The sequence below is a fragment of the Orcinus orca genome, chromosome 2, assembly GCF_937001465.1.
Source record: "Orcinus orca chromosome 2, mOrcOrc1.1, whole genome shotgun sequence".
Classification (NCBI taxonomy): Eukaryota; Metazoa; Chordata; class Mammalia; order Artiodactyla; family Delphinidae; genus Orcinus; species Orcinus orca.
Window position 1 is genome coordinate 87,256,894 of NC_064560.1, and position 23,782 is coordinate 87,280,675.

The following is a 23,782-nucleotide window of genomic DNA, read 5'->3' on the forward strand; positions in this document are numbered from 1 at the left end:
TTTTATAATGAGCACATACCAGTAAGTACAGCTATTTTCATTCAAGAAAAAAAAAAATGTACCACCTCCCACTCTTACACTGACCTAAAAATGTCTGTTTCTTCAACTCACAGGTCTCACTTTCGTCCTCTGGAAAAAAACAGTAAATCTAATCTCTCTTCTACAAAACTTCGAACACAAAGATTTAAATATAATCTGATGTTCATTAAGATTAGATTACGTCCAACTTCTAATGAATGATTCCCTTTGCAATTTCACAAAAAGAATCACATCCAAGACCAAATGTGCTTTTCATGGCAGCATAAGCAGAAAAATTTTCAGGAAGGAAGTTGAAGCCTTATTTTTTGGTTTCAATTTCCCCTAATTAAACGTTTCCTTTTAATGCTAGGCTAAACCATCCAGAGATTTGTATAAAGTGGCATGTTAAAAATTACCATCAAGATTTTACATCCCTGTTGAAGACAAAGATTATATTTTACTCAACCGTGCTATCTTCAGTGCGTGAAAACACAAAATTGTTATAAACATAGGAAGATTTCTCAATTTTATAAATTATTTATAAATTTGAACAATATTACTCTAACATGAATATTTTACAAATAGAGGAATTCAGCTCTCAAAGCAGAAAAACCATTTGGTATGATGATGATGCCTGGTAACTCTACAGCCATAAATTCCATTTGGCCCTACCTTGGGCCAGGGAGATAGACTAAGTAACCTTTTAGAATTTCTTCTAGCACTGAGGCTCTGCATTTATTGTTCTGTTACTTATTAGGCATGGCTATCAATGGCTAAGGGGTCATTGACCAGAAAAAGTACTTTATTCTTAGTCTACCATTTCTACTTCAAAGGTTCCATCTATAACTGTGTCACTATTTTTTTCCTTTACTTGGTGTAAACACCAGCCTTTTTTTTTTTTGCGGTATGCGGGCCTCTCACTGTTGTGGCCTCTCCCGCTGTGGAGCACAGGCTCCGGACGCACAGGCTCAGCGGCCATGGCTCACGGGCCCAGCAGCTCCGTGGCATGTGGGATCTTCCCGGACCGGGGCACGAACCCGTGTCCCCTGCATCGGCAGGCGGACTCTCAACCACTGCGCCACCAGGGAAGCCCCACCAGCCTTTTCTTAAAATGATTTTGTTTTGCTTAAATTTTCTGAGAAATGACTTAACACAATTGCAAAATCTGAAGTGACTAGGGCTGTAAATAGTGTTTGGGGAGGACACTAGATTTAATGAGAGGTCTAAGATATTTTACAAAAGAGTAGACAGAATTTTATTTAGTATATAGCTAATATATCCTAGCTGATAAGATATGGTCAAGCTAAAGTTATATAATCTGCCTGGTTTCGTAAATAATCACTGTGTTTAGCCCACAGTAGCTATACACAAGCATTTTGTCTGAAAGAGTATAAAAAAGCCATCATCTTTTATTTTTTGTCTTCTAGATTTCAAAGCCTGGTAAGTTATTTTTTTCATAGATAGTTAAGAGGTAAATTGTTGTTACAAACTCCTATTTAATGGATTTCAAAAATGTGCTTGGTGTATAGCAGGTGCTCAGTAAATATTTAATGAACAAATGGAAGAAACAATGAATTTCTGTTTTACTGTACTGTGCTGACAGGAAAACAGTGTCTGATGGGACCCAATTATGACATAGAATTCTCTTAGCAATTTGTCTTTAAATGTTAATTAATATGAATACTTGTGAGTCATCTGACCAGGTCTGAACTATTAAGTAGGACTAAACATTTCCAGCAACTATATATTTTAGCTGCTAATATAAAGTGCCAAGTTGCTGCAACAAACAGTAGTGGGAAAATTACGGCCAGCTAAGGCCAGATATCCACACCCTATTGTTTTGAAGGAATTTAACCTATCACACTACTCTGAGAGAGCATTTATTTATTTTTTGGCCCTCAGGGAAGGAAGGCCTAGAACGATTTTTAAACCTACAATATAGATGCTCAAAAATAATAACTGTAACCAGGACAATTTTTTTCAGTATCATGACTGTGTTCTAGTACTTTTATAACAGATGAATGTGCAAAAGTGTAGTCATCTAATTGGAAGCCAGAGAAAGGAACTTCCAGAGATTTTCTGTAAGTAATAAAAATGCTTAAAATCTCTCATATGTGTCAAGTATTCTCTCTGCTTTAAGATAGACCTATTCCCCCCCTTCCCTAAAAAAGGAGACAGACAGATGAAATTCAAAGTCTACATAAACTTGACTTTCTATCTGTATTGAACCATATCATTACCCAAACGGTCTCCAGTAGGTAGATGGACAAAGTGAATATAAGCTAGTCATGCTGAAGAAGGTAGCCTCTCAGAGAATCTGGTTCAGAAAAGTTAAGTTACTTTACTCATTTGGATTAGTAATACTTGGACCTCAAATTCAATTTTTTGAATAATATGGTTAAAAAAGCACATTATTTGGAGAGTAGCTGGGATTTGAGCAGTAAGTTTTATATAGTCTGGCAATGGTCAGTTTCCAAAGAGATGGGTTACCTGGGCCTTGAGGACTTCCTTTTTGTTTACTAATGCATTTTACTCATCCAAGAGGTTTAAGGAATTGGCAAGGAGAGGAGTCTGGACCTTAAACAGTCAGAAATTTAGGACTTACAGATGTAGACGGAATTTAACCAAGGAAGGCCTTAGCAATATCTAGAAACGTAGATAGGTGGTAAAGCCATTGCTTATCATAAGTTCTAACATTATAATTTATAACATAAAAGAATGGGCTAGCCTCTTGACAACGTAAACTGCTAACTGATCTCTACACAGGTGTGCGTGTCCTTGTTGAAAGGTATGTAATTCAGTCCAATCTTTTTCTTTAGATTGGTCACCCTGGGAAAATAAAGGAACTCAGAAGACTCTTTGGAGATCGCTTTATGATAAAATTTATTTTTTAAAAAATTTAATTATTTATTGGTCTAGTCTCTTCATTCCTATCCTTTGATGATCTAACCTATACATTACTGCTACATTATTTTTCAAACAGAACTCTAGTTTCATTATTCTCCAAATTTTTAAACATTTCTCCATCATCTACCAAAATTAAGTACAAACTACAGCATGGCATTAAATTATTTCCATTAAAATAGCCGCAACCTTTCCCAATTTATTTCCTTGTACTTCTCCCACATACACAGCCACAAGCTCAATTCTCCTGCAGGCCCAAATTATTAGGCAACAGTGGAGTCGTAGTGGTTACTGCAACTAAGGTACAGGAAAAAGAGAGGAGCCAGCTCCCCACTCCCACTCCAACTGAGAGGTTAAGAAGTGAACACTGCTCAAGTACCCTTCTGAAACACAGACTTGATCTGTCATGCTCTTGCTTAAAACCATTACAGTAAGCTTTTTATAAATCTAGAATCCATGGGCCAGGAGGTGGCTAGAATTAAGGGTTCCATGAACTTGGATTGGGGAAAAAAATTGCATCTTTTCAATAAACTCTAGCTGAAATTTAGCATTTTCTTCACTAAGTGTAGGCAATAATCCTCAGTGGTATTAACAGTCCCTATGTCTTTGTCACCATTAGAAATATATTTTCATATCACATTAAAGTTGTTCCAATTACCTCAAAATATAATTTATACTCATCACTATTTTGAAATTACATAATTAGACCTGCTGCCAGATGTTATTTAATGTGTAAGGAAGCACATATATAACTACATCACACATTTGTTTTAATATTTTTAAAACTTTCAATAAAAATAATTTCATTTACATTTCTATGTATTTTACTTTATACATTTAAAAACATTATTCTGAGATAAGGTCCACAGGCCAGGCTGCCAAAGTGGTCCATGACATAAAAGAGGTTATTTTATTTTTACCTTTGTTATTTATACCTATTAATTGCTTATAGTATATAATCTAAACACTTTAGCATGGAATTCAAGGCTCCTCATTAACTGTTCACACCCACTTTATCATCTTTATCTCTGTCCCACCCCTACTTTTCATACTAAACTCTAGTCATACCAGACAATAGTGACTCTCTCTTATCTGGTGGCAGATAGGTTTTTGAATTAACCCTAGTTAATAGACAGTAGCCATGCACTGGCCTGGGCTTTGCCTTACCCAGACCTTCTCTGCCTGCCAGGTGAATTCTTTTAAAGGTCTGTTTTCCCTAATACTACGAGGTCCTAATAGGGCTGAATCTTTAATCTTTCTCATACCTAACGTAAATGATCAATGAAACGAATATAAAAGACAGATTCTAAATTGGCAAGGCGCTGTGTGTAGTAATAATCTCTAGGGGAGTGAAGTTAGCCTCTGAATCTCATAAATTCGCCTAGCTCTGATCTTTTTGGGGATAGAAATGAGGAGGCCCTTGAGCTCTAAGGCTGGATCCCCAGCTGATAAATCTTGGATGGAGGGGAAAGGGAGGGGAAAGAGAGCAGTAACTGAGGTGGATCTGATTAAGACTGAAGGATGGAAATGTGCTGAAGGGAAAGGCAGGAGTGACGACTTCTCCCATTTCCCAGAGCAGTTATTCAAAACTATCATCACTCTGACCAAGCGTCCCATTCCATCTCTAACTCTCTCTCATCAAATGACTCCCATCTTAATGTTACAGAGTCAACTCTATCAACCTTCTGCCTTCCCCTACTTCCCATCCTTTCCTTTGCTCTAGTTTAGTGGTTCTCAACCCACAGCATCAGTCACCTCAGGAGTTTTTAAAAATGAAACAGATTCCCGAGTTTGTTTAATTGGCCTCAGATGGAGCAACTGCATTGGTTTTATTTTTAAAAAGCTTCCCAGGTGACTCTAATGTGCATACAAGATTGAGTTCCACTAGTGTTCTTGGTTCTGTAAATTAGCTATTCTCATCCATAAATTGTCTACTTCTCGGTTCCATGGTACACTTTTATGCCTAAGAGTTTCCCATCTTAAAAGAACACACTGTTGCGGCCCACACACTTGCCCCTCATCTCATCACTTTACAACGATGTTTCTTTAAAGGGTAGCCTACACCTGTATGGTTTTTACCAGCTATGTTCTATGACTTTTTACTCTTCCAGCCAGTACTGGCATATGATTTTGTACTCGTCATTCCCTCTGCTTCTATCTCCTCTCATATTACTTTGACCAGCTTCTGCTCACTAGCCTTTTAACACAAATTGAGTGACCCAAAGGTCACCTTGGAAAGGGTTTCCTCAAGTCCTTCTATACAATCAGGTTCAGAGTATCCTGTGTTGTTTTTTTTTTTTCTATTATAAATTTACTACCACTGCGGATTCTCTCATCGTCTCGACATAACAGAGCGCTTCAGAAAGCTGAGCCTGTTTCATTTGCTTCTGACTTTCTGGAGTCTAACTCCTGGAAACCACTCAGTGAAAAAACTGAGTAATGAATGGAAAGAAACGCTAGGAAACGGAGGTCTGGGGCGGGGAAATGAGGGGGAGGGCGTGTGTGTGGAAACGGGGTGGGGAGGGCTAACGGGGTGGAGCTGAGAACCCTGCGCCAAAACTGGGGAGGGGGCAAGGATACCCTAGATCTGCGTGGGCGGTAAAGCGGTCCCCGGCCCAGACACACCGACCAGCAAACCCAAGTGGGGAGCAGGCTTCTTACCTGCCTCGGACCTCACCACCCCAACCAGCCTTCAGGCGGCTCTCTATTGGCCGGAAAACGAAAGCTACGGTCGCAAACCCTGAGTTTTCTACCCCAACATTGCGACATTCCTCTTTAGTAGAGAGAGAATCTAAGGCAGAGTTCCCAGCTCTGCCGTAAGGTGAGGAAGAAAAGTTTGGGCGGGGCCGCCCGGGACGGATGAAATGGGGCGTGTCCGCGCAAGCGCATGCGGTACTCTCGGGCGGCGTCACGTGCGGGGGCGGGGGCGGGGCCGGGCGGCCGGGCCAGCTTCGGCCGGCGGTAGGGGGCGTGGGAGGTAAGTGCGCGCGCCTGCTCGTCTGCAGCCGAGGAGTCGCGCGGGGCGGGGCCTTGTGCGCGGGGTCGGGGGCGCGCGGGCCGGAGCGGACGGGGTCGGGGCGGCGGTTGGCTGTGGCTGCTGAGAGTCAAGCCAGGACGCCGAGAGGCGGCGGAGGAGGCACCGGCGGCACCGGCATAGGGGACGACAGCGGTTGAGGCGGCGGTCCAACGCGTGCTCTCTGGGCGGGTGCGGCGGGGGATGTGCCTGCCCAGGCCGGGCGGAGTCTCTCTGACAGGGCGGGGGATGCGCGGCGGCCGCTCGCCCGGACCCTAAGGCAGCTGGGCCCACCCTCCCAAAACCCTCCGACCCTCGGTGGTCTCGGCCTCTGCTGTCTCCTCCGGCCTGACCCTGCGGCTGAGGCTGGCAGGCGGCTTCCGCCGAAGAGGAGGGGGCTGCGGTGGCCACAGCGGCGGAGCCCGAGGTAAGACCCGCCCAAGCCGCCCAGCGGCCCTGCGGCCCGGCCCGGCCCACGTCTCAGTCTCTCTCTTTAGCTTTTGCGGGGCCGCTCCGCCCCGCCCCGGCGGAGACGCCCCGCGAGCGGGTCTGCCCCGCAGCCTCCCTGACACCCGATCGCTGCCCCGGGTCCCCCGTAGACCCCACCCATCGTATCTTCCATTGACCAGACACCATTCCGGCCCTCCAACCTTTCTAGGGGTTCTGTCACGGGCCCCCCACCCCAGCACACCGTACTGGAACCTCCTTCAGACTCTCTTAGGACGCTTAATGGGGCCTCGAGATTCTGTCACGTCCTCCCGTGAGCTGACCCGGGTTTGTCACTGTTCCTCAGACCCAGTTACTGCCACCCCCTAACCCCTTGCTACCCCCAGTTCCAGGGCAGATCCATCGTGCCCACCTCTCTTCTCTCCTCCCCCGCCCAGCTCGCTCACCGCCTAGCCGACTAGCTCTTCCCCTACCCAACTCGGCTTTCAGATAGTCTGCTTCGTGATGCTCTTACCTCCCAAGAGATCTGGTGTCAGTCAGCCCCTCTTTAGACACCATCAACAGCGGCCTCTCCCCCCAACTCCTACTGTAGCCTCTCCCCCAGACCTCTTGTCCTTAGGCAGACCTGATTATCTTTCTCCCCGCTCGTGATCCTTTCTTTGGTTGGAAGGGCTTTGCCATGAAATCCTGAAGGGGTGTTTGCGTAGCCTAGTGTGTTCCCTCCGGTGGGGCTTAAGGGGACCAACTGACACCCTTGTTTGGAGGGTTTAGTCTGGTGGCTATAGAGGAAGAAGGAAGAGCATGGAAACCCCGGGCAGGGGGTGTGTGCTGTTGTAAGGTCTCACAGCCTGCTTCTCATCTTGTCTCTTCTGTAGAACCTGTGAGGTAGTCCAGATCGTGACATTTTAGGGACATCTGTAAGGATCAAAGCACATAACACTAATGAATATAACTGTGTCTCCATGTGGTATCATTTGCTTCACTTTCCTAGATTTTTACAAATCTTTTGCACTGTTTTTGAAGGATACCAGGGTGCTTTTTTTTTTTGGATTTGCTGTTTGCGAATTTGCTGGAAAAGTAAGATTTGTAGCTTTCCTTAATCCCTGAAGACTTTAATGTCAGTTTAATAATAAAATTCTTCTACCTGGTGCTACTGTCTTGCTTTTCCAAGGAGCAAGTACAATTATCATGCAGTGTTCACCGATGTCATTACCAACAGCCTTCTCAATAGTAAAATATTGAATAAAATGTAGTTTGTTGAACTACTTAGCTGTCAAGAAGGAAAGGTAATTTTACACCAGATGATCAGTGCATAATTTTAACATTGGTATAGGGATGAAGTATAGAGAGGTTTTTGTAGTCAGTACTTTAAAATTTTTATTTTGTGTGTGTGGAACTGAGGAGGGAGAAAATCATATTAAAATTATAGGTCATAACTAGACATAGTATAAAAGTCAAAAGGTTCAAAAGAATATGCAGTAAAAAGTTTCTTTTCCCCCTTCTTATCCTCTAACCACGCATTTTCCCTCAGACGCAACCACTGTTTCCATCTTTGTGTCCTTCCTGTGATATTTCTAGCATACAAGTCTATACATTTATATTTTTAAAACACTCCACAGACAAATCCTTGCATACCGTATACTATGGATATACCACCCCCCCTTTAATAATAGATCCTAGAGTTCATTCAACAATAGTACATTTGGAAGTGCCTCATTTACTGGGTGGATAGTATTCCATCCTGGTGATCTTGAGGTTATTTTCAGTCTTTGTTTTTATAAACAGTGCTGCATGCTTTTCTTTTAAATGTATCATATGTTTTGTATGTTTTAAGTAATTTTCAGGATTTGAAAAATTTCATGATGATTGTTTTGTGAACCTACAAAAAAGCATATAACTAAAGTAAATTTCTCATTGAATCTCTAAGCTTCCATGGAGTGACTGGCTTTGATAGAGATCATAATGTTTGTCAGGAAGTTACTGAAGGATTTAAAGAAGGGGACTGAAATGATAAGATTTGCATTTTTAAAAGATCACTCTGCTTTGAGGAGGGTGGATTGAAAGGTAGACTAAATGTGTCAGGAGGGTAAATGATGATGGTACAGTCTTCATTTGGGTTTTGAGAGTAGACAGGATTTGGTGATTTCATTGGATTTGGGATTAGGGTGAGGGTTCATAGAGGATAAGATCTAGGTTTCTAGCTTGTGCCTTTCACTGAGGTGGGGATCCATATGAGGGAGGAGTGGAATTTTTATTTTTGTCAAGAAAGGGGAATTCAATTTGTGGCATGTTGAGTTTGGGTGATTATACTTCTATCAGATGTAGATGGCCAGGAGGCAACTGGATTTGTGGCTTAAGCTCATTATCAAGTTCTGTGTTGATAGTAATAGATTTGGGTGCAAAAGGTGTACTGAGAGGAGAAGAGATTGTAGGATAGAAATCCAACATTTACAGTATAGGTAGAGTTGAATGTCAAAGCTAGTAAATTATGTGATTAAGTTCTCTAAAAAATCTTGTTGTAGTTTAAACATCAATAGGTTCACTGTCTGACAAGACTTTTTAACAGTGTTTTCCCTGAGTGGTATATAGTACTGAGGGAAATGGAGTAAACTTAGATTATTAAAAAGGTAAAACCTCAGTAGAAATTAGCAACATAAATCCCATTTTTTTCTAATCATTTAGATTATACTATTGTAAAAGTTTGTTCAATCTTCACTGTTTATAGAGAAGTATAGGAGCTTGGAAAATGTGGTTTGCCAAGAATATTAAGTTTTTTGGTTTGTATGATTTCTAGTTATATTAGTAATAAAGATTAGTCAAAGATTTTTCAGTCACGTTTTTAAAACATAACATGACTTACTGTATTTATTCCTAAGTCCAGAGCTGCAGTGTAGAGCTCTTGCCTTTACTCTGGATCCTTGTAAATCACTTCTAATGGACATCTCCACTGGGATTCATATTTCACAAGCACTTAACACATGTACAAAATAAAACTCTTCTTTGCCTCTCTTCCCTCCAAAAAGGTGGGGGTAGAAGGAGACAAACTGCAACACAATTTTTTCTTTTGATTGTCTTGATGAACGGTACTACTCTCTCCTCCTCATGAAGCCTTTAGGAATCTGGGAATCATCCTCCACTGCACTCTGTACCAAACTACCAACATCACAAAGTCCGGCACGTTCTTCCTCATGATATTTCAGATCATTCCTGATTGCTATTTTTTTGTTGTCTCTGTTTTTTTTTTTTTAAATGTTGGGGGTAGGAGTTTATTTATTTATTTTTGCTGTGTTGGGTCTTTGTTTCTGTGCGAGGGCTTTCTCTAGTTGTGGCAAGTGGGGGCCACTCTTCATCGCGGTGCGCGGGCCTCTCTTGTTGCGGAGCACAGGCTCCAGACGCGCAGGATCAGTAGTTGTGGCTCATGGGCCTAGTTGCTCCGTGGCATGTGGGATCCTCCCAGACCAGGGCTCGAACCCGTGTCCCCTGCATTAGCAGGCAGATTCTCAATCACTGCACCACCAGGGAAGCCCCATGTTGTCTCTGTTTTAACCCCGAATGTCTTTTGGTCTTCTTGTCTTCATCTGCCTCTTGTTTTGCCGTACCCTCTAGTTCATTCTGTCCACTTTTGCCAGAGTAAGTGTTCTAAAATGCTCTTTTAGTTAGGCTATTTCAGTTGCAACGAAGAGACTCAAGTTACCTTAAGTAGTGGAGTGCTTATTGAAAGAAAACATGCACAAGGGAACCCAGGAAAAGTTAAACAGCTTGGTCTCAGGAAGAACAGGAGCTTAAAAATAAAACTAGAGGGCTTCCCTGGTGGGGCAGTGGATAAGAATCTGCCTGCCAATGCAGGGGACACAGGTTCAATCCCTGGTCCAGGAAGATCCCACATGCCGTGGAGCAACTAAGCCCGTGCGCCATGACTACCGAGCCTGCACTGCAGAGCCCGTGTGCCACAACTACTGAAGCCCGCATGCCTAGAGCCTGTGCTCTGCAACAAGAGAAGCCACCGTGGTGAAAAGCCCGTGCACCGCAACGAAGAGTAGCCCCCGCTCACCGCAACTAGAGAAAGCCTGCGCACAGCACTGAAGACCCAACACAGCCAAAAATAAATAAATTTTAAAAATAATTAAATAAAACTAGAAGCGGGAAAAGACAGATTTTACTCTAGTGCTCTACTGTTAACTTGTCTTAGCTACTTTTTCTATTTCGTTTTGTATTATTTTTTCTCTCTAATCTCCTCCCCCACCCAATCTTATGGCTTCCATTTATTTCTGATTTCTTCCTCCTTATAACTACCGTGTCACTCCCATGCCAACATCTTACCTCCTGACTACTGTCTTTTTTCTTTTTTAACATCTTTATTGGAGTATAATTGCTTTACAATGGTGTGTTAGTTTCTGCTGTATAACAAAGTGAATCAGCTATACATATACATATATCCCCATATCTCTTCCCTCTTGCGTCTCCCTCCCTCCCACCCACCCTATCCCACCCTTCTAGCTAGTCACACAGCACCAAGCTGATCTCCCTGTGCTATGCGGCTGCTTCCCACTAGCTATCTGTTTTACATTTGGTAATGTATATTGGCTACTGTCTTTTTAACTTGAGCTTCTGTTGCTGACTTTTTCCTAAGATTTTCTGGTTTGAATTCCCAAGAAACAATCTGTTTGGCTCAGCTCTGTAATCATGGGCTGCTAGCAAGCCTGTGTACTTGGGTCATGTGACTACTCCTGGCCATTTAGTGTTGGCTGTGTGTTTATTTGTGCATGTGGGTATGGGGCAGGATCATAATGGTGAAAAACATGGGGCAGTGTGTAGGCTAACTTTCCCACAAAATGGGGTTGCAAACATGGCAGGCACCATGATTGACACAGTACAAATACAAATCTAATCATATCCTTTCCTGTTGAAAGATCTTCAGTGCTTTCCCATTGCTTTCAGGATAAAGCTTAAACGGTAGCTTGGCATGTGTGTGAGATCCTTCGTGATCTGACTCTTCTTTAGGCTTTCCTTCCTTGCTCTCTTCCTTAAATTCTTTTATCCACTCATTGAACTTAGGTCTTTGCACTCTGTGTTCCCTTTCCCGCCTTTCCCTTCCACCTTTCTCTGCTTAACAATCTGCTATCTGATCTTCAGGACTCAGACCAGGTGTATCTTTGGGAAGCCTTCCTTTACTTCCTCCAGGTTAAGTTAGGTGCCACTCCTATAGTATGTAGTGCTTGCTTCTGTCACAGCCCTCTAATGAAATTCCTAATAGCTTGTCTATTTTCTTCACTGGGCTGTAGCTTCTTTGGTATCAGTACAATATAGTAAGGCACGTTTTTAGATTGAGGATTTTTTAAAAAGAATATGCTTATTATAAATTATATATAAAAAAGTGCACAGATCATAAATGTGCAGCTCAATAAATTTTCACAGAATGAATACACAAATGTAAACAACACCTACGTCAAGCACGATACAGGATATTACTATCAATACAACCACACAGGCCACCTTATGCCCTCTTCTGGTTGCTAGTCCAGTTCAAAGAGGATTTAATTTTAAGTGGGAAAACTCTTTAACGTAGATTTCTCTACATATTTTGTGTGTATCTTTAGACATACAAGAGACATAGATATTAGAATTTTGATCCTATGGAAAGAACATACGTAATTTATATTAGTACAATTTTGGCATACTTTTGTGCAATAGATAAATTCAAAATCACATCATATTTTAATATTCAGTTATGGGATGTTTGTATTTAGGTAGATTTTCTTGTTTTTAAGTTTAATATTTTAGAGTAGTGGAAAAGAATATGACAGACCAAAGAATATTTGCTTAAAATAGCCTGTTTTGAGTGGGGATCATGCTTGAGATGGGTATAGTAAACATGTAAAGCACTTTCCAAATGGTGTTTAGCCTCTGGGTTTTAATGTGAATTATGTTGCTAGCATATTTTGGCAATGGGGTCATCCAACGGGCAACTGGAGTATAATTTTACATGTACAGTGAGGAAAGGACTAGCTGTCCTGTGTCATAGACAGCTGGCTTGCTAAGAATTGAGTTTTTTTTGCAACTAGCAATAATTTTAGAGCATGCTTATTCTTTTTCTCAGTTTTGATTTTTCTTAAACTTTAAGATTATGTGGCTCTTTGAGTATGAAGGAATTCTTTTAAACATACTTTTTCCTTAGATGGACTTTTCTGTCTGTAAGTATTAAATTTGTTAAGGCCAATTAAATGGAAAGAATACTATAGACTTTTAAACCTGGATTTTCAACAGACCTCGATTCAATTTCCAGCCTCATCCCTTATGAGCTGTCATTTGTGGGCAAGTCACTTAACATTTCTGAGCTTCAAGAATGTTCATCTCACAAGATTATCATGAGTTAAAACAGTTTATGTAAATAAAGCACCAAGCACGTAGTAGATACTTAAGAAGTCTTCATTTTCCTCCTTGAATATGTCTATTTCTTGTTATGTTTAAATATGAGATCAAGAATTTAAAGAATTTCATTGTGTGGCATAAATAAATGGCCATCAAAGTTTGTTGCCAGTAGAAGTCAATCTTAGAAGGATAGTCTGCTAGCTGTCTTTCAAGTGTGATCATAGTTTTCAATTCAAAAAGGCTCTAAAGAAGTGCTTCTCTTGATGTCTTAGTATATCAGATTAATGGATGTTAGAATGTATTTTGATTCAGTGTGAGGTACAACAAAATGTTCTGTTTGCCAATGACAAACATTCCTTAAATCATTGACAGATTGTAGTGCTATTGCTGTCTGTAGTGTGTAAGTATTTGAGATCTGTTTACCTATATTGATTAGATGATAGTGGGCTGAGTAGTCTCTGGATTTTTTTTTTTTTTTAAAGACAGTTACTTTATTTTATTTTTTTGGCCTTGCCGCGTGGCTGGCGGGATGTTAGTTCCCCGACCAGGGATTGAACCTAGGTCCCCAGCAGTGGAATCGTGGAGTCTTAACCACTGGACTGCCAGGGAATTCCCGAAATTTTTATTTATTTATTTATTTTACTATAAGGGAGAAAGTTCTTCAGATAACTGTGTGGATATGAGTTTATAAATGATCTTGAGATCGTATTTTTTCCTTACCTTCTTTTGCAACTCTACCTTATTTTAGTTCTCTTCCTGCCTTCCCCCTCCTTCTTTAAAAAAAGAAAATATTTATTTGGTTGCACTGGGTCTTAGTTGTGGCAGGCGGTCTCCTTAGTTGCGGCTCACTGGCTCCTTAGTTGAGGCTCACCAGCTCCTTAGTTGTGGCATGTGGGCTCCTTTAGTTGCAGCAGGCGGGCTCCTTAGTTGTGGCATGCGAACTCTTAGTTGCGGTAGGCATGTGGGATCTAGTTCACTGACTAGGGATCAAACCTGGGCCCCCTGCATTGGGAGCGTGGAGTCTTATCCACTGCACCACCAGGGAAATCCCCCCCCACCCCACTTTTTCAAATAATGAAAATACTTAGAAGATGTTGAGGGACATCACTGGCCATACAGTGGTTAAGACTCCGTTCTCCCATGGGTTCGATAGCTGGTTGGGGAACTGAGATCCCGCATGCTGCGCGGTGCGGCCAAAAAAAAAAAGTGTTGAAAAGTTGAAAGAATATACCAAAGAGCATTGATAAGTCAGCCACCATAAGAACCTGCTGTATAAAAAAATAAATAAAATTAAAAAAATAAGTTAACAGTATGCCATCCACATTTGCTGTATCGTTTTCTATGTGTATGTGTGTGTATATACTTTAACTGAACCTTTTGAAAATTGCGACTATTTTGACTTTTACCTCATAACACTTGAGCATATATCTCCTAAGAAAATATTCTCTGTATCACCACAGTGCCATTACCAACACCTAAGAAAAATAACAGTAATTTCCTAATAATATTTAGTATTCAGACTACTAAAATTTTCAGTTTTCCAAACCAGAATTCAGTCAAGATTTTTGCATGCATTTGATTATCTTTTTAGTTTCTTTTAATCTAGAAAAGTTTCTTATACCACTCCTTTTTCTTATGATATTGAAATTTCTTTGACGAGACTAGATCATTATCTTATAGAATGGCCTGTTTTTTTTTTTTTAACATCTTTATTGGAGTATAATTGCTTTACAATGGTGTGTTAGTTTCTGCTTTATAACAAAGTGAATCAGCTATACATATACATATATCCCTATATTTCCTCCCTCTTGCGTCTCCCTCCCACCCTCCCTATCCCACCCCTCTAGGTGGTCACAAAGCACCGAGCTGATCTCCCTGTGCTATGCGGCTGCTTCCCACTCGCTGTCTATTTTACGTTTGGTAGTGTATATGTCCATGCCACTCTCTCACTTCGTCCCAGCTTACCCTCCCCATGTCCTCAAGTCCATTCTCTATGTCTGTGTCTTTATTCCTGTCCTGCCCCTAGGTTCTTCAGAACCTTTTTTTTTTAAGATTCCATATATATGTGTTAGCATACGGTATTTGTTTTTCTCTTTCTGACTTACTTCACTCTGTATGACAGACTCTAGGTCCATCCACCTCTCTACAAATAACTCAATTTCATTTCTTTTTATGGCTGAGTAATATTCCATTGTATATATATATGCCACATCTTCTTTATCAGAATGGCCTGTTTTCTAGTTATCTAATTATTTCTTTGTGCTTTTGCTTAACTTGTTCCTCTGTTCCGTGTATATCTTGCACGGTAGAAGTTATAATTTAAAGGCTTGATTATGCACGTTAAAAAGTTTTGGCAAGAATACTTCATAGGTGATGTTATATTTCATGTTGCATACTGTGGGAGATATATGACATCACTATTAGTGATCTAAGTTTTATGAAGTTTAAAGTGGTGTTTGCAGACTTCCCTGGTGGTGCAGCGGTTAAGAATTCGCCTGCCAATGCAGGGGACATGGGTTCGAGCCCTGGTCCAGGAAGATCCCACATGCCGCAGAGCAACTAAGCCCGTGCACTACAACTACTGAGCCTGTGCTCTAGAGCCCATGGGCCACAATCACTGAGCCCGCACGCCACAACTACTGAAGCCCCTGCGCTCTGGGGCCTGTGCTTCGCAGCAAGAGAAGCCACCGCAATGAGAAGCACGTGCACCATAACAAAGAGTAGTCCCTGCTCACCACAACTAGAGAAAGCCCACGTGCAGCAAGGAAGACCCAACACAGCCAAAAATAAATAAATAAATATAAAAAATAAATAAAGTGGTGTTTGCTCTATCTTTCCATTGTAAAAGTATATTCTTTCCTCTTACGATCATCAAGTACAGTAATCTGTGGGGGCAATACTTTGGTATCATACAAATATTCCATCCTTCAAGATATTCTGTATCTAGCGATTTTAGCATCTTTTGTGAGCCTTGGGTGAGGGGTTGGTCTAATAGTCATGTACAGTGGTGGCAGACGAGCTTATTAATGGTCTCTTGGATTTTTATTTATTACAATTAGTTACAGATGTTCTTTTTTTTCAGATTTTATTGGAGTTGACTTACAATGTTGTGTTAATTTCTTCTGTATAGCAAAGTGACTCAGTTATACATATATATACATTTTTTTTCATATACTTTTCCATTATGGTTTGTCACAGGATACTGAATATAGTTTCCTGTGCTATACAGTAGAACCTTATTGTTTATCCATCCTATATGTAATTAGCAGTTTGCCTCTGCTAATTTCAAACTCCCATTCCTTCCCTCCCATTGTCCTTTTTTGATGCTCAGATTGTCTCAAATAAGGATATTGGGAGTCCCTTCAAACAGACACCTGAGTTCTTTTTGCATAAGCCTATTCTTTGAGTGATGCTTTTTGCATAAGCCTATTATTAGTCTTTGAGTGATTCCTTGCTTTTGAGTATAAGACATCTTGGCTCACCAAGGACTTTGCTTTAGACAGGAATCAGCAGTTTCTCCAAGGAGATCTGTCTCCTTTTAGTGGAGGATGATATTTAGAAAACAACATCTGGATGTTGGTATGCTCCCTTTTATGGAACTGTCATCACTTCTAGGTCTTCTCAGGGGAGAAAAAAAAGCATGAGGTCATATTGATAATTCTTATTCAAATTTAACATTGCATGTTTCTTTCTTCTTTTTTTAAAAAAGTACTTTAGTTTTAATCTCTTTTATATTGAAAATCTTAATTTTTATTAACATTGATTTTTTTCCTAAGTATAACTAATATAGTTTAAAAATAAATAAAACTACTAGTAAATTTTAAGATTTCTTTGCATCTCATTTTGTCCTAGAACGTATCCCACCAAGGTTATACTTATTGTTAGTACTGTGTTTAAAAGTCACTTGAAATCATTATTTTCTCAGTGTGATTGTTACTAGTTTGGTATGTATTTAGGTCCATTTGTTTTTCATTTTAGGGTTTGCTTCCTCTGTTTTTTTAAATTTACTGTTATCCTTTGAATATGTAAGATACATAGTTCAAAAGGAGAAACCAAATGTAAAGGTATATGTAGAAATCTTATTTTCATCCTCATCCCTTCTGTTTCCTTCTTGCTCTCCTATAGATAATCATTTTTGTAAGTTTCTGATCAATCATTCCAGTTTTTTCTTTTTCTTTCAAAGTTAGGTGTATGTGTATTCTTTCATACCATATGTACTGTTCTGTATTTCTTCTTTTTTTTTTTTTCCATTTAACAATATATTTGGGAGAATACTCCATATTGGTACATACAGATCTTATTCTTTTTTATGGAGGCATAGTATTCTATTGTGTTGATATACCATAATTTTATTAACGAGTCTGTATCTGATATTTGTGTTTAATCTTTTGTACTATGAATAGGTAATACATACTGAATAGAGTAACTGAAAAATAAAGTTTCTTCCTCAGGTAATTAAGAAGGAGTTGATTTGTTCCAGAGAGCCCTATAGTCTGAGGGGGCTTTAGTTTTTTGTTTTAATATTTATTTATTTATTTATTTATTTATTTATGCTGTGCTAGGTCTTAGTTGCGGCACACGGGATCTTCGTTGCAGCATGCGGACTTCTTAGTTGCAGCATGCATGTGGGATCTAGTTCCCCAACCAGGGATCGAACCCCGGCCCCCTGCCTTGGGAGTGCGGAGTCTTACCCACTGGACCACCAGGGAAGTCCCTGAGGGGGCTTTGTTATTGTGTTTTGTTGTTGTTGTTAAGAGGATTTCAGGAGAAGTAGATATATTTAGGTACACTTTCTTGCACCTAAATATTAGGTGATTGATATCAATGATGTTAATCTGCTTTGTTTTATGGCACCTGGTCAGAAGGGGCAGAGAAGATTTACCTACTTCTTCTCCCTGTGCTTCCTGGCTCCTTGAAGCATTGGAACTAAAAATCTGACGTCCTGGGTGTTTTCATGTAAGCATAAGTCAGGTTCTTTCCTTACTGTTTTTTCCCACAACTTCCCCTCTCCTTAACCTTTCTTCTTCCTCTTTTTGCCTTAAATCTTTCAGATTATCGAAGCATTCATTGGACAGATACTTAAGAGTCTAGTAAGGCAGATAAAATGTATACTATGAGTGTAAAGAGTAAGAGCTAGGAATACTAAAGACAGAGGGAAGGGTACCTGCTAGGATATGAGGAATTCAAGCTCTCGAGCTTACATAAATTGCTTTATCATATTAAATTACTATAGCAGGGACTTCCCTGGCGGTCCAGTGGTTAAGACTCCGTGTTTGCACTGCAGGGGGCACAGGTTCCATCCCTGGTCAGGGAATGCATGCTGTGTGGCATGGCAGATGTTTTAGAAAACATCTAAAAAAAATTACTATAGCAGTCATAGGCAGTTGTTACTTTTCCTTTTTATTCAAACATACGGGAGAGTGAATAAAACATATGCAGTTTAAAGAAAATTATAAAGTAGATATTTGTGTTGTCATTGCCCAGGCCAACAAACAAGAATTACCTCCCCATTACCTCACCCTCCCCTTGCCCTTGTCAACATATCCCACTCTGTGGAGGTGGCTATTATCCCGACCTTTTGTGACTGTCATTTTCTTGCTTTGCTTCATAATTTTAAATCCCAGGTCATATATCCTTAAACAATGTAGTGTAGTTTTCCTTGTTTTTCAACTTCATATGAGTACTTTATGTGATTTAAAAAATTTAGTTCAGCATTTGTGAAATTAATTCCAAGTTGTTGGCTGTCGTTCGTTAGATTTCATTGTGGTAATGTATTACAATGTATACTACAATTTAATCATTCTAGTTTTGATAGACATTTGAGTTGATTTCACTTTCTTGCTGTTATACAAATAATTCAGTGGTGAGTGCTCTTGTACCTGTTTCATGTATGCAAGTGCACAGATATTTCTGTAGAATTCCTAGGAATGGAATTGCTGGGTTGCGAGGTATGCACACATTCAACTTTGATAATGACAGAGTGTTTTTCAAAATTATTTCAGTTTATAATTCCAACATAATGAGAGTTCCCTTTGTTTTACATTCTCAGTACTTGGTATTGTCAGACTCTAATTTTTACCAATCTGAAAGGTGTGATGGTGTCTCATGGTTTTAATTTGCATTTCCATGATTACTAATGAAGTTGAGCATCTTTTCATAGTCATTTGAGTTTTCTTCCTGTGACGTACCTGTTCAAGTTGTTTGCCCAATTTTTTTGTTACGTGGTCTGTGGTTTTCTTACTGATGTTTAGAAATCCTCTGTGTGTGTGTGTGTGTGTGTGTGTGTGTGTGTGTGTGTGTGTGTTTTGGCTGTGTTGCACGGCTTGCTGGATCTTAGTTCCCTGACCAGGGATTGAACCCAGGCCCATGGCAGTGAAAGCGTGGAGTCCTAACCACTGGACCGCCAGGGAATTCCCTATATGTGTTTTGGATAATAACACCTGTTTTTGGTGTGTTATTTCACTTTCTATGGTGCTTGTTGATCAATAAAAGTTCTCAGTTTTAATGTAGTTGAATTTATCAGCTTTGGCTAGTGCTATTTGAATCCTCTTAAAGAAACCCTTTTGTAGTCTGAGGTAAAGTAGTTCTCCTGTAGCATCTTCTAAGAGCTTTTAAGTTTTAACCTTTCACAAATTTGGTCTTTACCTGGAATAGATTTTTATGGATAGTACGAGGTCCAACCTTATTCTCTCCCACCCCAAATGGACACTCAATTGTTCCAGCATTGATTTTGAAAAATTCATCTTTACTGATCTGCAGTGCCACATCTCACATATGTCCAGTATCCATATTTGCATACTTCTGTTTCTGGACTTTCTTCTCTGTTCTACTGGTCTGTTTGTCTATTCCTGTACAAGTGACACACCATCTTAACTACTTATAGCTTTAGAAGTTCTGATACCTGGTAAGGCACGTCTCCCCAGTTTGCTGTTGTTTTTCAGGAGAGTCTTGGCTGTTTTTGGCCCATTACACTTTCATATATATTTTACTTTTTTTTTTTTTTTTTTTTGCGGTATGTGGGCCTCTCACCACTGTGGCCTCTCCCATTGTGGAGCACAGGCTCCAGATGTGCAGACCCAGCGGCCATGGCTCACCTCCGCAGCATGTGGCATCCTCCTGGACCGGGGCACGAACCCGTGTCCCCTGCATCGGCAGGCAGACTCTCAACCACTGCGCCACCAGGGAAACCCTTCCACTTTACTCTTGTGAGAGTTTTGCCAATTTACAGTTTTTTCAGAAACCCACTTCTAGCTTTGTTGGCCCTTTTTATTTTATATTTTCTTTCTCATTTCTATTATTTTCTTTTACCTGTCCTAGTTTTACTTTCCTGTTTTTTCTATCTTCTTAAAAAGACAGTTCCCAAATTTTCACTTTTTTCTATTATACCTATTTAGAGTTATAAATTTCCCTATAAAGTATTGCGTTAGCTGCATCTCACAAGTTTTGAAATGTAATATTTTTGTTATGGTTTATTCAAAATATTTTGTTTACTTATTTTCCCATGGATTATTTAGGACTAGATTTTTAAGTTTACAGCTATGTGAGGATTTCCTACTATATTAGTTATCTATTGCAGCATAACAAGTTAAGCCCAAAACTTAGTAGCTTATTATTGTTTACAGTTTTTGTGGGTCAGGAATTCAGGAGTGGTTCAGCTTGGCAGTTTTGCCTGACTCAGTTCCTTGCCATATGGGTTTTTCCGTGGAGCTTTTTAAGTTTAGTTGTTAAGGTATGACTGCTAGAATTCCTGAGGGAGAAAGTGCTAGGTAGAAGCATGTTGCTGTTTATGATCTAGCCTCAGAAGTCACTCAGCCTCACTTCACTGCATTCTGTGGGATGGGATAGATATTGGTGTGAAAGATTCTATTTGTTACTCCTAGTCATTTTTTTGTTACTGATTTCTATATGTTTTAAAGAACATGTTATGATTTCAGTGCTATTTCTTTTCTTTTTCTGGATTTCCAATTTACATATATTAGATTTTCTCTCAGTCTCACGTTCCTTTTTTCTTTTTGAGGTTTTTTTCTTTAATAAATTTATTTATTTATTTTTGGCTGCATTGGGTCTTCTTTGCTGCATGCAGGCCTTAGTTGCAGTGAGCTGGGGCTACTCTTCATTTCAGTGGCTTCTCTTGTTGTGGAGCACCGGCTGTAGGTGCTCGGGCTTCAGTAGTTGTGGCACGTGGGCTCAGTAGTTGTGGCTCTTGGGCTCTACAGCACAGGCTCAGTAGCTATGGTGCACAGGCTTAGTTGCTCTGTAGCATGTGGGATCTTCCCAGACGAGAGATTGAATCCGTGTTCCCTGCGTTGGCAGGTGGATTCTTAACCACTGCCCCACCAGGGAAGTCCCTCTCACATGTTTCTTAACTTTTTTTCTGTGTTTTTCTTCTTTCACTGTGGGCAGTTTTTTCAGTTAGGTCTTTTAGTTCATTCATTTCAACTATTCCATTTTAAATTCCAGTTGTGTTTTAAAATTTTACAAGTTCTTTTTAGCTTTTAAAATCTTCAAAGTCATTTTTTATGGTTCTTGTCCCTTTCAGATATTTTCAGTCTTATTTATCACTTGAAACATTAGTAAGCAGTTGCATTTTCTGTGTGATCATATCCAATATCTGAAATCTTTGCATATCTGTTTCCATTCCTTGCTTCTTCTTATTCATGGTGCTTTGTTTCCTTCTTGCTTGGTTTAAATAATGTCTTTTCTTGGGACATTATTTGTGATGCTTGCACACGCGTCTTCTCGATGCCTGTAACCTGGGTTTTTTTTTGCGTCATTCAGGTAATATGAATTAAGGCAACAGATTGTGTGTGTGAGTGTTGAATGTATGTGTGTGTGTAGGGTAATAGTAGCTGAGGTGGTCTTGTGTCTAGTGGTTACAATTCAAAGCATACTGTAGCCTGTGCTACCTGTTTTTGTAAGGTTACAAGCTAAGAATAGTTTTTACATTTTTATTTTTATTTATTATTATTTTAAAAATTTCTTTATTTTTATTTTTGGCTGCGTTGGGACCTTGTTGCTGGGTGCCAGCATTCTCTAGTTGCGGCGAGCGGGAGCTGCTCTTCGTTGCGGTGCGTGGGCTTTTCATTGCAGTGGCTTCTCTTGTTGCAGATCACAGGCTCTAGGCGCGTGAGCTTCAGCAGTTGTGGCGCACGGGCTCTAGAGTGCAGACTCAGTAGTTGGGGCACATGGACTTATTTGCTCTATGGCATGTGGGATCTTCCCAGACCAGGGCTCGAACCCGTGTCCCCTGCATTGGCAGGTGTATTCTTAACCACTGTGCCACCAGGGAAGTCCTCTACATTTTTAAATGATTGGAAAAAAAGAATAATATTTTGCAACATGTGAAAATTATATGAAACTCAAATTTTAGTGTCCATAAATAAAGTTTTATTGGAACACAGTTGTGCTTATTTGTTTCTATACTGTCTGTGGTTGTTTGCATGCTACAACCACAGAATTGAGTGGTTACAACAGAGGTCAATATGACCTCCAAAGCCTAAAGTATTTATATCGGGCCCTTTACAGAAAAAATTACAACTTGTCAGGAACTCTCCTTTACAGCTAGCTCAGTGCCAACACAACTTTCCTTGCAGTTCTTGGGGGATAGGGTAGAATGGGACAGGTTTATTTTGGTTTATTTTATGAGTTTGAGTTTTATTGTATAGGGTCTCGTATCAGACTCACTTCCTAGCGTGGGTCCTGGGTTTGGCTTCTGTCTTTATGAGACTGTGAAAACCAAAGCCCAACCTTGGCTTCAGTCAGGGGCTAACTTGGCTTCAGCATTCTGCTTACCTTTCTGTTTTGGCCTTATAATTCTTATGTTTTGTCCTTATAATTCCTTACCATCTTGTTAACTCTTTGATACTTTTTAGAACATATATTTTCTATTTTATTAATTTAAACAATTTCAGTGGGTGTTTTGTTCTAAATAATTGGCCATATTATTGGAGATTGATATTCTTTTTGAATATTAAGAAATTAAGGCCCAAAAAACAATAAAAAAGAAAGAAATTAAGGCTCAGAAATAGCCCAAAAGTTATATTACTGGTAAGTAGCCGACAGAGACTTTGACTTTAGGAAGCTTATTTACCATCTAGGAGTGTGAGAAGTTAGGATTGTACATCATTTCCCATGTTCCTAATATAATTAGGATTTCTGCTACTTTGGCCATGCAGGAGAAATGTCTTAGTTACAGAGGACAAGAAAGGCAAAAATACTCATAAGCTCTTTGGCAGGGAAAACAACCAACCATATGCAGAAGTCAGAGAAATAAAAAATGTTGAGAAAGAAATGGAAAATTATTTTGATTATATAAAAGACAGTAAAATTTAGTAAATTTGCCGTATTAACTGTATGAATCAAAGAAGAAAATAGGTCTTTTAATTTTGCACCTACTTTGTAGCAGTCATTTTTTATATATAGTATCACATTTAACTTCATAGCAACTGTGAGTTAGGTGATAATGTTGATTTAACAAGTATGCAAACATTTAGGGAAGGTAGTTTGTCATTAATTTACCCAGGATTATGCAGCTAGTAAGTGCTAAAAGTAGGATATGAACCCCCCTGTGACTGTAAAGCCCATGTTTTTTCTATACAATTAGATTGTAAAAAAAAACAGTCTCTAAATGGTTAATGGAGAGTGTATGAAAATATGTGGTTAACATTTCTATACTTACATGAGAATTCCTCAGGCTTTCATTTAGAGGTTAGTCTTATTTTAGACAATTCAAATAAGTAGTATTTGGTTTCTAAGGTCACATGGATTAGAAGCAGCAATGAGAAAAGAGGGGCATTTGTAGGTTTTTATGCTGACAGGGTGAAATTTTTTCTATAAACTAAAAGCCAATCTGGTGATACTGAGGATAGGGACAGACAGCCTTACTTTTTTTTTTTTTACGGTATGGCCATTTTTTTTTTTTTAACATCTTTATTGGAGTACAGTTGCTGTACATTGTTTTGTTAGTTTCTGCTGTATAACAAAGTGAATCAGCTATATGTATACATCTTACTTTTATATATCAGTAGTTTC

At 39.7% G+C, this 23,782-nt stretch overlaps 2 protein-coding genes across 29 annotated transcripts in view; one reads left to right on the forward strand and one right to left on the reverse strand.

The window, feature by feature from the left end:
* SENP8 (SUMO peptidase family member, NEDD8 specific) overlaps nucleotides 1-5,706 on the reverse strand; it is a 61,311-nt gene extending 55,605 nt beyond the window's left edge. For 16 of the 18 annotated variants that reach the window (XR_007475805.1, XR_007475804.1, XR_007475803.1 and 13 more), the window contains exon 1: nucleotides 5,584-5,706. The gene's annotated coding sequence lies outside the window, so the exon portion shown is untranslated. The remainder of the gene's footprint in view (nucleotides 1-5,583) is intronic. The other 2 variants (XR_007475808.1, XR_007475807.1) reach the window with 2 other exon arrangements.
* Nucleotides 5,707-5,962: 256 nt separating this feature from the next.
* MYO9A (myosin IXA) overlaps nucleotides 5,963-23,782 on the forward strand; it is a 271,227-nt gene continuing 253,407 nt past the window's right edge. For 8 of the 11 annotated variants that reach the window (XM_033439985.2, XM_033439989.2, XM_033439988.2 and 5 more), the window contains exon 1: nucleotides 5,963-6,362. The gene's annotated coding sequence lies outside the window, so the exon portion shown is untranslated. The remainder of the gene's footprint in view (nucleotides 6,363-23,782) is intronic. The other 3 variants (XM_033439994.2, XM_049705839.1, XM_033439990.2) reach the window with 2 other exon arrangements.